This window comes from Haliotis rubra, unplaced genomic scaffold (assembly GCF_003918875.1).
Source record: "Haliotis rubra isolate DU_JTF1 unplaced genomic scaffold, ASM391887v1 Scf91, whole genome shotgun sequence".
Lineage (NCBI taxonomy): Eukaryota > Metazoa > Mollusca > Gastropoda > Lepetellida > Haliotidae > Haliotis > Haliotis rubra.
In genome coordinates, this window is record NW_025767646.1 from 429582 (window position 1) to 444883 (window position 15302).

Here is a 15302-nt window from a genome sequence, read left to right on the forward strand (position 1 = left end):
ATAGTGCTGTGTGTGGCGTAAAACTAAACTCACTCACTATTGCAATTGTGGACTAAAAATAGTCCTGTGATGATCCTAAAATCAGAAACTGTCAATGGGGATTGGGTGGTCAGCCTCAGTGACCTGGGTAACAGCATATGAATATACCAAGACAGCTTGGTTCATTGCTTCTAATATCAATCACTGAATTTTGTGTATTCGATTACTCAGCTGTCATATAACTAAACCTCAAGAATCTGATTTCCCCACTTTACATTTACTTATAAAACCTGTTGCATTGTGCATGAGACTTAGTGCATGGTACAAGTTATGTTTGCCTGTCATTGTTTGATGATGACGCCATTTCCTAGATTCAGTCCGATTATGATCCTTGTTCTGTCTGCACCGAGGCTATGCTTCTGCATTACACAAAAGTGATCAGTGACAAAGATTTGTTTTACTTAGGGCTATATTAACTCACTATGTTGACATTCAACCCAACTTACTTACTTACTCACTTACTAACTTGCTAACACATGAAGGTCCGGGTTAGAATGGACCTTCAGTAACCCATGTTTGTCGTAAGAGGCGACTAATGGGATAGGGTGGTCAGGCTCTCTGGCTTGGTTGACACATGTCATCGTTCCCAGTTGCGCAGATCGATGCTCATGCTGTTGATCACTGGATTGTCTGGTCTAGACTCGATTATTTACAGACCGCCACCATATAGCTGGAATATTGCTGAGTGTGGCGTAAAACTAAACTCACTCACTCACTAACTTGCTACCTGCTCAATCACTCACTCACCCACCCGCTGCCTCACTCACCCATCCATTTGCCACCGCTTAGTCACACACGCACTCACTCATCCACTCACCCACCCACCCATTCCCACGTTTTGAACAGTGTAAGTGTGTGATAAGAAATAAACTACTTACCCCTTCTGTTTGTTTGCAATGCCAGGACATTAAGTGGAAATCACCCACTGATAAAACTTGCACTGCTGATCGGAACATTGTCCTCACAACTTATTGTCTTTTGAACATCAAGCTTGATGACAACCTTTAATCCCTCTAGCCTTAAACTTGGACTGATTGGTGGTCTTGTCTTTTTCATCCAGTGTGTGTTGAATTTCTTGATGAAAAGCAACAGTGTCATCTAATTGAGTATTGACGTGATTGAGACCCCAGCCCACCTGTGTCGGCCTTAACTGCTATATTTGCTTTTATTAAAGCCACTTCACATTGCACGAGTGAGATTATGATATAAGCATGTGTCAGTCAGTCCTTAAGCTGGAGAGCTTGCTGACTGAGTAGAACATAATAGTTATTGTACAACTTATTCTCATCGAGTGTTTATGGGTCAAGGTCATGCTGAAAGTGGGTCCATTTTGTTTGCAGCCATTGTTTTCTAGTGCATTGTGTATTAATGGAAACTTGCATTCATTTCTTTCTGTTTCAGTTTTTAAGAAGGAAAGAAAATGGTCAAAATGAATGGATTTTATGTTTTTAATTTTATAAACTTTCCTTTTATTGCCTGATTTTTTTTGGGTGACCTTGAGTAAAATGTCATATGCATGGTAGTAGGTGATAGTATTTTAGCTATGACAAATAACATGAGGTACGTATACCAGAATCTAATGGTTGTGGATCTAAAATACCAGAATCATTGCAATAGACATCATCATACTGGCCGGTATGTCACTACTAAAAGCATACTTTATGCTTTAAACACAGTAAGAGTATGTCAGTTCAATATTTTAATTAATTTTTAAGAGAACCACACTTAGTTTGAACATTACAATAATATAATTCATATAGCCTGTACAGTCTGATATTTTTGTCAGAAATTATTTACTCAGAAATACATATGAATAAAACATTAACTGTATAATACTTGAAATTATCTTTATGGACCACCCAGTTTTAACGTAGGAGCAGGAGGTGGCACTGCACTCAACACAAATATTTGACATAGCTGTCAGGTGTCAGTTACGGGTATGTGTGTAGTGTGACCAGCTCAGTCCTAGATTACATTGTCACGTTAAGTGTGTACTAAGGTACGATTTGATCACCAGCTGAATGTCCACGATTGTATCTGGCATACAGATTGAGTCACACGAACAAAACAGAACAAAACAGAAAAAAATACTTCGGGCTGAACACCTAGCGTTTTGGCTTCAGGACATTATTTTAATCTGTGAGATTAAGAGTTCAAGATTATGTTTGTTTGTTAATATTGATATTTGTGTAGCTGTTAAGATCGATCTTGTACTTGCTGATGTGGTCGTCAGATGAAAAGTGGAGAGCTCATGTTTGTTGTTTAATGCCGCACTCGGCAATGTTCCAGCCATCGGGTGTGGAGAGCTAAGTACATACCCCTTTCTTTGTCATTAAAAACACTACCCTGGATTCATACTGGCATACTTTACATATTTCCATGGTTTGGTTGTATGAACAGCATCAGTAACCTTGACCTTGAACTTGACCTTGAGTCACTTTAACCTTGACTTTAACTTTGATGGATGTTCACAGAATAATGTACCCATTTGGTTGCGATATCATGTCATAATTATGAGATTAGTTAATGACTGACTTCAATAAATATAGAAACGTTTGCACATTGTTATTTATGTATATATCTCCATAAATGCAAAAACATATTGGAGTCAATGTTTTATGAATAAATGTGTCAAAATAATAACTTTACATGCTGCTTTTTCAATTATTACCACAGAAAACATGAAATCAGTATCATAAAAAAACAGAAACAAAAAACACGTAAAGCATCTAACAGTAAACTAGCAAACCAATAAATCCATCATTCACACACAAATAGAGTTTGAAATAACGTCTTTGTTTCCAACAGACCAAACCCTGTCCCCACTCTCTCCTTCCCCCACCCACCCAAATTTCCACCCTTTATCCACCCTGCCTCTTGACTCCATCTCTCAGTCTGTTGGCATACCGTACCACCCAAGACTAAACTCATTTGCCAACATTGTTAGTTGTAAAAAGGAAGACTGTATAGTTCTTACTTCATGCTTGTCATTGTTTGCTGGCTTATGTCAAACTGGATTACGTAACACGACAAAAACGTAACATCCAGTTGTGAAATGTCAGTGGAAAGAATACAGATTGACATTCGTGCATGTCTAAGATTCTCGAAGGACAGGTGCTCCTCTTGAGCAGGGAATCTTGGCCATGCATCGCTCAGTGCATCTGTGCAGTGTGGATGATTTCCTACGATAATAGCTAAGGTACACCTACGCTTGGTTTGGTTTATGTTGTGTAGGTGGCCATGATTGCAGTTTGCGTCCAGCTCTGAGGTAGAAGTTTCTATTTAGGGTGTCACCACAGAACATATTTACTATACCGTTTGTGGATATTGTGTAAGGAAAGTATGGAGGACTATGTTTACAATGTAGGTGTCTAATGGTATATCTGTGCTCTGTGGGTGTCTGTTTATTTGACTGTGACATTGGGTGTCTGATTATGTATAGGTGATGTTTGGTTATCTGTATCAATGTCGTGTGGGTGTCTAAGGGTATATCCGTGCAGTCGAGTGTCTTAGGATATATTTGTGCAGTCTGGGTGCCTAAGGATATATCAGTGTCGTGTGGGTGTATAAGGATATATTCATGAAGTGTGGGTTTCTTAGGATATATTTGTGCAGTCTGGGTGCCTAAGGATATATCAGTGTCGTGTGGGTGTATAAGGATTTCATGAAGTGTGGGTGTCTTAGGATATATTTGTGCAGTCTGGTGTGATATATCACTGTCGTATGGGTATATAAGGATATATTCTTGAAGTATGGGTGTCTTAGGATATTGTGCAGTCTGGGTGTCTAAGGATATGGGTAAATGTGGGTATATAAGGATATATTCATGAAGTGTGGGTGTCTTAGGATATATTTGTGCAGTCTGGGTGTCTAAGGATATATCAGTGTCGTGTGGGTATATAAGGATATATTCATGAAGTGTGGGTGTCTTTGGATATATTTGTGCAGTCTGGGTGCCTAAGGATATATATCAGTGTCGTGTGGGTATATAAGGATATATTCATGAAGTGTGGGTGTCTTTGGATATATTTGTGCAGTCTGGGTGTCTAAGGATATATCAGTGTCGTGTGGGTGTATAAGGATATATTCATGAAGTGTGGGTGTCTAATGCTACATCCATGCAGTGTGGGTGTCTAAGTATGTATCTCTTCAGTCTGGATGTCTAATGATTATCATATCTGTGCAGTATGGGTGTCTAAGGGTGTATCTGTGAACCGTGGGTGTCTAAGGATGCATCAGTGTCATGTGGATGTCTAAGGATATATCCGCGAAGTGTGGGTGTCTAAGGATATATCCATGCTGTCTGGTTGTCGAAGGATATATCCATGCAGTATGGGTGTCTAAGGATACATCTATGGCATGCTAAGATCTACTGATACATAGTCTTTGTTAGCCAATTGGTTGGGGAATAATTTGTTCATTCATCCTGTGTGGCATGTTAAAACAGCGTATTGTTTCTTAAATTCCATACCCAAAATATAGGAAAACAAAGCAACAAAAGTCTCTGTGTTGGGGTTAAAAAAAACACCCATACAACCAGCACACCTATATGAGATTAAATATACATCACGCAGGTCAGTTTTTCCGATGCTACATTTACATAACGGCGCCAACCGTCGTCAAAAGACCCTGTGCCCTAACACTTCCCATGTGAGCATGTATTAACTGTATGGACTGTGCAAACACATTACTCTGCTTTTTCACTGTTTCTTTTGACAGTCGGCTATACGCAGCTTTCAGACAGTGTTTACAAGACTGTGGTTTGTTACAGGAATGTGTCAATGTTTTTGTCAGCATGTTTCTGGCAAGGTAATGACACCAGACAATGTTGATCCTGTAGACAATGTGTTCAGACGCTTGGGCTTATTTGTGCTCTGTCAGTTGTTTGGCTAATAGTACCAAAGAATTGTATACATCTTTAAGAAGGGCTTGTTTACTTGTCTTGAAGACTAGATTGTCATTTACTGATAGTGTTTTAGTTACTGAAACAAATCAGCGTTTATCATGTTTAGCATCAGTGCTAGGGAATATTCAGTCTCTACTGGTTGCGATTCCATTGGTTGCAAATGGACAAATAGCAACGAGAATTATATGAATAGATCACTGGAAATCAGTGATGACACCAGTAATTCATAAACAGTAAGAACCAAACCCAAGCAATAATATGGAAGAGTTACCTTTCCTTGCCATATGTGAAATTTCTTGGTATTATAGCAAAGGTATATCCGGCAATAATATTATTTGTAAAAGGGTGTTGCACACTGTATACAAACAATGAAGAAAACAAACAAAGCAGTTGGATTTCTAGTGTTCTGAAATCTTGGTGCATGATATACACACCTTGGTGCATGATATACACACCTTGAAGATTTTGTTGGAAGTGGCTTTACACCAAGTGAGGGAGTGAGTATGTTTTTTTTGCCGCTTTTTATCAATATTCCAGCAATATCATGGAGGGGGATAATACCAGAAATGGGCTTCACACATTGTACCAATAGAATTGAACCCGGTTCTTCAGCATGAGGAGCGGACTCATTAGACATTAGGCTATGCCACTGCCCCATTAAACTGAACCCTCTGATCTATTCTAATGATACAGTTCCGTATACTTACACATATTGTATAATACCTAGTCATGCAAAGAGTACATGTTTTATGCCTCCATGAATGAAAAGAACAACATTTATATGTCATTCCTTTTGATGGCTTAAATAATATTTAACACACAAAAAAGTGAACAAAAATTCAAAATCATTGACGTCATCTGCACAATAATGCAACACACGCCCGCCCTGCCCATTTTATTATCAGCTCATCGGAAAACATTGGTCTGTTGATGGGTGTGGCTTAAGTCTTTCTGGTTCATGGCAATATAAATTGAAAAACAAGTTCCAATTAGCCAATCGGTTGCCACAAAAGACCATGCAATCTATTTAAACGAAAAGCGACAGAACATAAACCTGGGAGTTTATTATTGTATTGATGTTGAAAACACTGGATCTTAATATGGCAGTTTTGTTTGTTTAAACAAGATTCAGCAGTAGAATGGGAATATCTGCGTTAGTCTATTCAAGTTTATTTATCACACTTCATTCACCTGATGAAATGCCAAGTGAAGAAGTAAAATGACATTACAATCAATAGAGAAGCTGTTTTTCATAAGTAGTGTCATATCTACATTTTCTTACCAAGGATAATCAGATAAACAATTTGTCAAGAATCCAGGAATCCATGGAAAAAAAGGAACGAAAATTTCATTGTTCTTTAACAAAGGAGCACACAGAGAATATAAGTTTTCATGCCTAAATGTACGACTAGCTAAACCTCACATTCTGAATTTTCCTTGAAACATTGATGTAAAAGGTGTTGATATATCAATAAACATTCTGTACATCTGTCCAGTAGTTCTCCTGGTAATAAATATGGGGCATCTTGACCTCTCTCCCTCTAAAATTTTGCCCATATGCCCTAAAACACATTCATTTCGGAAACATTATATATTATTCATTGAGGCAGACTGTTCAAATTTCTCATATTCTCAGGAGGGAGTGCTCCTTTGAAATGATATCAGGGTGTTAAAATAACTCACAAACTGACTAGACAAATGTTTCCCAGAAAGATATGAACAAGTCATTGGGTCAACAGCATTTGAAAATATTGTTTGCTCCCTATAGGAAAATAAGATATTAAATGTCGGCCTTTGTACTAGGGGCTAAGTTTGTGTGCGGATTACATTATCAAGCAAAACAGAAAGGCCAAATCTACACTAAAAATACATGTGTTAAAGTGTGATCATTGAAGCCATCAGTTATTCAACTCAAGTTTGTACAACAGTAACGTAAATACAAAACACCAACATCAAAGGCAAGAAGCGATCCCGTTTGAGTTTTGCCGTGCCCCTCTTCCCTGTGAGGAGCTGAAGGACAGAAATGTTTTCACAAGTCATTCGGGAGGAAATCGGATCCAAATGATTGGGAAAGAGTCAACAGACGCAAATGAGGCGCATTTAGTCATGTGATCGTGGGCAAGGAACCCAGACTGTATGAGGTCTCAGCTGTCAGTGGATTGCCAGAGATGGCAGCAGATTGTGCACTCCAGAACTGTACCTTGTTTCTTGGTGCAAGACAAAATGGAGGCAAAAACGTTTATTATCATGATCACATTTTTTCTGTTTTGTTTCCTCTTTGGAAGAGGCCGCCTCTCGGTGTTCTTTGTGTCCTGGAAACTATCGAAAATAGAAATTGCCTTGTGGTCGACAGCCCATCTGCGCTTCCAGGTTTTGCTTCCAGCTAATTTGCCACCTTTTATGAAACTTTGTTGAAGTTTTGAAAGTTTTGTGGATGACTTATTTTTGTTTTATTTTACCTGTAAAAGTTAAAAAAAATTATTTGCTAATTGTTTCTGTTTTTAAGATGTACTTGTATATCCTCATATCATTTCATCAGATTAAATGAACTGACATATGATCAGAAGAATATATATTAAAGTTACCACTTCAGATTTGAAAAAAATATCACTGTCAGAGTATGTGTAACAGAAACAGTTTTATGTTTTGATCACATTTAAAGTTGGACTGATATGTAAAAAAGGATGGAGACAGGAAAAAAAGATGCTGCAGCAAGGTCCCTTTTGAAGAAATTTTTTTACAAGCCATGGGTAACCATGGTTACTTTTTAACTTTCAACTATGATGTAGTACTCTCAATTTCAAGATGATTGAGTCCAGTTTACTGTGCCCTGAAGACTGTCAAGGTTAGGTATTGTTTAAATACTCCTGCAACAGATTTGGTTTTCTTTTGTTATTTGTCGACTCAGTTGAGTATTTAAATTTTGCTTTAGCATATTCATTTGTTGTTTACAGATGCACTCTGCAATATAAATGCTACCTTCAGAATGCCATAGCTAGCAATATTCTTGCATTGTTTTAATGGTGTGTTATCTTCTTTTAATGCAGCCATTACAAAACATTTAGTTATGTAACAAAATTAACTTTCATTCAGTTCCAAATAACTTATGTGTAGCTTTTTGTAATATGTCAAACATTACAACATCTAGCTATAAGACTGTAAACATTAGAATGTGTATATGCGAACTCACGATCTTCAAGAGGCATCACAGTTGTGGCACTGCACAGAGCTTACAAAGCTCCTTGCACAGGTGGCCCTATTGAACAGGTGTTTGAATAAACAGGTACACTTTGTCAGCATTCCTGTGTTTGACAGGGATCCCCTTTCCCGACATGTGCCCAATTGTAAATTACGCCAAACCAGTTCCCATAATGCTTCAGCTGTCGCATATACATCAGCAGCTTTATCGCAGCTCTCCTATACTGGAGAAGTAATTACCAGGTCTCATCAGCCTCTTATAAATAAGCCCAGGTGGGCATACTTTTAGATTTAGGCCCTGTCTTTATTGCGCTATTGATAATTGGGAATAAAACTGTGACAGTTCTTGGGTAGTATGACAAATGTTTTACTTGATTTGCTTGCATTTTTTTATTTTGTTCTGTTCTTAAGCTTGAAATCTGAATTTAAAATGCTGTTCTTTGCAATCATGGTTTGTCACTGATGTTTATCATGGGTTTGAGTTGGATTGGACGGACCTTGTTTTTTTGCTGGCTACCAAAAGATTTTGCATGCTGTACAAAAAGGTAATGTTAAAAAATTGTTAGAAGTGTTCAACTTAAAAACCTAACTTCCCTGTTTCTGATTGATTTATTTATTTTTTTATTGAATTGTGCATCCCTATATCCCTAAGTTTTTGACATTATGGTTATAACAAGGAACTTTTTAGCTTCAAATTTGGACACTGACCTTCAACTTTCTACCGGGTACCCAGGTGGGAGATGGACGCCAGCACTGATTGTTGCATATGCATTCCACTGCTTTGATATGGTAGTGTGGTGCATGTTAATCTTTCATCACTAGACTCATCAGTATGGCAAGTTTCAACAAGAAATATTCAACGGGTTCTGTTCCGGAAACAGAGGGGGGAGAAAAATGTCACCAAAATCTAATCGCTGACGATAGCCGAAAGCCCTCATATATATGTAAAGCTTGATCATGGGAGGTCCTATTGTATCTAAATGTCTACAAATAAAATATGTTTCTAAATGTACCCTGTGTTCCCATGCCAATTAGTGATTCAAAAGGCCTGCTTTTGTGGCATACCTTGTATTTACACATCTTTAAATCTTCACTTCATTGATTATTTAATGATAATCGAGGGAGTGGTTTATAAAAACAGAATATTGAATTTTGAACACCAAAAAAATGTTGTGCAAATAGTTTTTTGGGAATGAAAACAAGCACCTGACAATATGGCGTGCAATGGTAGGTCGGCCATCTTGAACATATGTTCGAGCACTCTGGTGCAAGTCGTGCAGTAAGGAGAAGGACTGTTTAAATGTCATCGGTCGAAGATAGCTAGGGTTGGGACAGATGCGTTAAAATGTGAGATATGCCTCGAAATATTTCTTGAATCACGATCTACGCTTATTCATACAGAACTGTAAACATCGTATTTGATTATGATTTCTAGGGCAGAGGATAATTTGGGATACATCTCAATAAATATTTCGTATCTTGTGGTCCAGATTTGTTTATTTATTTATTAAGCCTGGATTTGTTCGTGCATGTATTGGAGGAAAATGTCATGAGATGTTGAGGAGAACAGATCCTTGCCGTTGGGTAATCGCGATCAGATTTCAATATCAGAGCTATGTATAAGGTCATATATGATATTGCACAGACTTTGCATTACTTGATGTATATTTATTGAATTTTGAATTAAATTGAACATGAATCATATTCTTATTAGAAAGATAGACATATATATTTATATATAGCCATGGAGAAAATATCATTTCACAATACCTTCTTCAAAGATCATGACCAAGAATCTTTTTTCTTCTTCTTTTCTTAAATAATTATATATTTGTACTATACTGGACAAAATAAGTTAGGGATATTGGCGTTTTTATGATTGATATTTTATTAGTGTGTCAATGAATAAATAGATCATTATTCATAATTTCAAAATTTACATATATCCCTAACTATTTTTGTCCAGTATATTTTATGTAGAGTTGAATTGGCAGGGATGTATTCCTATCGCTGACTGATGAACAGATTCTTTAAAATTCCTTAAAATTCCTCATGATTTTGAAAATGCATGTATACTGCTAAAAACATGTTAAGGAACATCCAATTGTTTCATCTGACTAAAGTTAATCTGTCAAGACTGATGGATGTCACAACACATTACATTCTAATTACTGAACTTGTTTTCAGTAATGTATTTATATATTGATAAAGAATGTTGTGAGAAGAATGTTTAAGGGATATATTGTTAGTTAATATCAATACACTTAATCATTTACTCTTTAGGGGTCATGGGTGGCACAGTGGATAAACACTAGGTGCTGTTCATAAGGGGCTGCTTCTGGGTTTAAATCCCAGATCCATGATGTGGTTTGTTTACCAATATGGTCGATATCTTGAACATGCATCACTTTGGAATTTTCTTCCCAAATAGACAGCACAATTCAATGAATGTCTCAATCAAGGAACCAGTGATTTAAGATGGTCAGATATTGCAAACAGAATCAGATATATGAATATTTTCATGTGATATGAACAGTGATCAAAAGATGTCTAAGAATGTTTACACTCATATATGTTTACAGCATTGTTCAAAATAATTATACCCAGTATCTTGTGTAATGGGTCCCTCAGTACTGTATCCCTCCGCTATCAGGAACCTGTCTTATCTAGTTTAATGGACAGGTCAATAATTCAACCCCAGCCAAATCTACCCCTTGTCCGTTGTGGATTCTTTGGATCCAAGGCAGGTGTTAATTAACTGTCTAGCTAGTTTCCCTCAATAAAAAAATCACTGTCCAGCTTTCTTTATTGCACATTTCTGTTCCCTCACCTCTAAACTTTAAAATGGTCGGTATCATGGTCTCTTAGCAGCAACGAATTTAAGTAATGAAATAAATTTATTTTTCCAAAATGTAAATATCACTGAACAATCCCAGACAATTGTGGTCCTTAATCCATGCTTGTCATAAGAGGTGACTTGGTTGACACATGTCATCGCATCCCAATTGCATAGATTGATGCTCATGCTGTAGATCACTGGATTGTGTGGTCCAGACCAGCTTATTTACAGACCGCCACCATATAGCTGGAATATTGCTGAGTTCGGCATTAAACAACCAACCAACCTTAACCCTGTACAACAATATGTAAATACGCAGGTAAAGATTTGTTAATGAGAATTTTAAGAGGCAAGTACTGATATATACAGGTGCTTTAAACATTGTCTTTTCAATCATTACTGAGGAAATGTTTTCTGCAATCCATGTAAACAATTTGTTGAATAACATGAACATTAATTACATCTAATATGAGACACCGATGAATTATTTATTCATACATTGAAATAGGTTTAGAAGTCTTTAAAATAAGTTAAAACTCTGCGTAATGCAACTTATTATATAGTCAGTATGAAATCTACAATTCAAACAGGTCCTGCATTTCCTTGAACAAACTATGTGAGTTTCTTCATGGCAGAAAAACTTATTCTGAGATCATATTTTCCGTACCACCGAATTAAACATAGTTAATTTTAGTGTATTCGATATGAACAGTCGGATTTGTATCCATATTAGAATATTGTTTCACTGTCATTGTCTCTCAATGCATCATGGCAAAATCTTTAATAAAATATTTCCTAATATGCTCAGTAAGTGGTTGAGGATGCATAAGGGCTTCTCGAGCAATGGGAGAGTGTCAAATTTGAAAGATACACAAGACTTTGAAATCTTTTCATGGGATGGCATAATCTAATGACTAACATTTTATTTCCTTATCCTGTACTTTTAACTTTATGACAATTGATATGATCAAGTTTGAAAGATTGTCTGAAATTTTATGTGAAAAAGAACTTAAGGAGAATGTCAAATGGTGGAAAAGTCCATGACACAAGACAAATTCGTCTTTGGGTGAAAGAATCGGTGCTTTTGAAATGCCTTTAAATGCTTTAAGAAAATCTCTAAAATCCTCCTTTTTGACAAATTTTAGCCTCAGCTCTGCATAATGTAATAAAAGTACATGTACAAAAAGAGAAAGTGTTGACATGTGCAAATTCTACTTTCCATTTATTTGAACCAATCAGATATCTTTCTAAACAATTTCTAAAGGTTTCTGAAATTCTTCAAGTTTCATAAAAAATAGGGATACTGAAAGGGGCCCATCCATCCCATGTTGTATACTGGTATGAGGGTGTGTGTTTTCACTTCACAGACACCTTTATTGTGTTTGTAACATTGAACTTATCAAAAATCAATCTGACCAATAGAATCACAGGAAGCATGGCAGCCAACCAATCAGAATCCATTTGTAATCCTGTTTACATTGAACATTGTCAAGTTTATAGGAAATTTCCTGCGTGTTCAAAATGTCAAGGTTTGTGCAAGTGGAGATATTTTGAACATAATCTCAATTAATCGCATCAGTGAACTTCAAAATTGAGTTCAAATCAGTGAATTTGAGGAATCCAAGATGGTCATAGAGTACAAAACATGCCAAGAACAATTACCAACATAATGGTCTTATCTGGTACCGATCTGTTTGATCTTCCAAGTTGAGATTACTAACAAGAAAGAACATGTCAGTTTTGTTGGGCATATTTGGATCAAGGGATTTGGTTGGAGTGGAATTAAAGTGAACATCAAGAAACCAATGGAATGGTTTTCCAGTGTCAGAGATGTCAGTTAATAAAACAGCTGTCCATTGTATTTAACATTATGTGATCAATAAATTGGCCACATGCTAACAGAATTGACCATGAAATTGACAGAATATACTACCAGAGCTGACATATTTGATCCAGTTTATGTCTTAATCCGCTTTATTGACTGCAATAGCCCTTTCTTAATTTTTTACTTTAAACCAGTGTATTAGTTTACAGGGAAATATTGTTTATATTTAAGGAATGCAGTATGTTCAAATCATGTTGAAATCAGTTTTCTGTTTTAGCAGTAATTATATTTTGCATAATCAAACACATCGTTTGTAAAAATATCATGCTAGAAATTGTTTTAAATGGTAACAATTAATTATATTAATCTTATATTTCTCGTGTTAAACTATCTGATTAAAATGTTTCTCACACATCAAGCCAATATACCATGGCATCACTTTCTTTTCAAAACAGTGTTGAACCTATTTCGCTCAGGTTACAGTCCATGATTTGGTTTAAGGAGTAATAGTATTCCTTTTTCAACACACACACATCTGATAAAATTATCACACTAAAATCAATGAATTGGTTTCCAGGATAATAGCATTTTTTTATTCGTTGTACACATACATGTACCTGATAAAATGATTATGTTTTAATCAATGAATTGGTTTTCTGGTTAATAGTATTTTATATTCATCACACAACTATTCGAAAACATTATCACATTAGAATGAGTGAATTGGTTTCCTATAGAGTTAATTATGCATTGCACCAAAAAACTGTATCAGTTAGAATGTCAGTAATTAGATCATTATGATTAGTATTTTGATAGGGCTTTTTTATCATAAAAAGTGTTAATTTTATCATTTGATGGTTCTATTTGTAATTTTCAAAATGAAGTGATGGATGTTTTTTAGGAAGGGGGTCCCCAGACCTCCCCTCCCCTTTCATTCCTACAAATCTGCCTTTGCTTTGTACAAAGGGGAAAGTTGAGCTTATTTCCAGTTTGAGCACACAGTGTCATTAAGAAAGTTGTCAAATGTAACGTGTGTATTAAGAAGAGTTATTATTAGTTATTTGGTATTGCACTTTCTCATTAAAGTGCAAGCGATTAGATGCCCAACTTTGAGAGTGTTGGTTCAAATGGTACTCAAGCCCCCAAAATGGGCAAGAAGAGAAATTGTATTCCCAAATATAATGCATGTCATTTTCAGTTACATGATGCGCAGTGAAAGTCAAACTCTAGTCAACTAAATATATAATCTGAAACAATGTCTGTGGTGAGTACTTTCTTCTTTAGACAAACACTTAGTCTCTGAATATATATAAGTTTGATAGAAACAAATAATTACATATAATTTGAAAATGAGCCCCAGTAACAATGGAGATTCAGAACCTAAGGAAATCTAGACTTGCTTCATTTAGGGCTTTAGCATTGCAGAGAGGGCAAGGCAGTTGGGAAAATAATGTGATTCAGGGACTGTGAGACAGGCTACATCCTCTTCAACAGGCAGCTTGTCTCAAACACAAATAAATTGATATATACTACTTGAAGTTAAGGACCAGTGATTCTTTCATATTGCTATAGTTAATCTGTCAAGTCATGGCAGATTTACCATAGTAATATGCAAGAATCAGATGGTCCTTAACCTTTCTCAGAAGAATAATTCTGATAGTGTTTGTGATAGTGTTAATATCAAGCTTGAGCAGTGCTTTGAAAGTGAAATTCAGCTTACCACATGACATGATCTGAAACATTGATATGAAACACTGATACGAAACATTTATATAAACATGAAACATATGGTAAAATCGTTGTATAGATATAATGCCCATCTTTGAATATACCCATAATATAAGCTAAGATATATCTCTTGCGAGAAAAATCCTTGAAAGAGTACTTGCAGTTTTGTAGACATACATACAATCCTTTACATGAACATACAGGTAACATTTAGAACATATTTACAGAAGTAAAAGAAAGAAAATATAAAATATGTTACTGCCACAAATGACTAACTGTAAATTTTATTTTATTTTATTTATTTTTATTTATTATTGGATATTTATATAGCGCACATATCCACGCACTACTGCATGCTCAAGGCGCTGGTAGTTTTTCCCTCGATCATTGTATGTCAAACGGCACATCTTATTATAAATCTCAACTCCCTGGGGATCATACAACTCTTTACTAGTTATATTTGTATGTATGCTCGTATTGTATTGTATTGTATTGTATTGTATTGTATTGTATTGTATTGTATTTTGCATTGCATTGTATTTCATGGTATCGTGTTTTTAAGTGTTATGTAGCAGTGGATTTTTTATAAAATTAGATTTCAGAAAAATACATTATTTAAAGCAGGGGTTGTTTTTACCCTATGAAACTCAACACCTGTGTAGTGGCTGACCTGCCCACAGACTGTCAAACTGGGGGGAGCTTTGTGGGGGAGGAGAGGAGGGGTCATGGCTGGCAGATATTGGTGAGGGGGATATAGTTTGTGACAG

The 15302-nt window shown here is 36.1% G+C and overlaps 1 protein-coding gene and 1 long non-coding RNA gene across 5 annotated transcripts in view; one reads left to right on the forward strand and one right to left on the reverse strand.

Moving 5' to 3' along the window:
- Positions 1–15302, reverse strand: part of LOC124264131 (frizzled-5-like) — a 242491-nt gene that overhangs the window by 69876 nt on the left and 157313 nt on the right. The window contains exon 1 of one of the 4 annotated variants that reach the window (XM_046698850.1): positions 918–1169. The exons of the other annotated variants lie outside the window; for them this stretch is intronic. The gene's annotated coding sequence lies outside the window, so the exon portion shown is untranslated. Of the gene's footprint in view, positions 1–917; positions 1170–15302 lie in introns of those variants that run through there. 4 annotated transcript variants of the gene reach the window in all.
- The window catches only part of LOC124264132, a 182128-nt gene that overhangs the window by 12876 nt on the left and 153950 nt on the right, over positions 1–15302 (forward strand). The window lies entirely within an intron of this gene.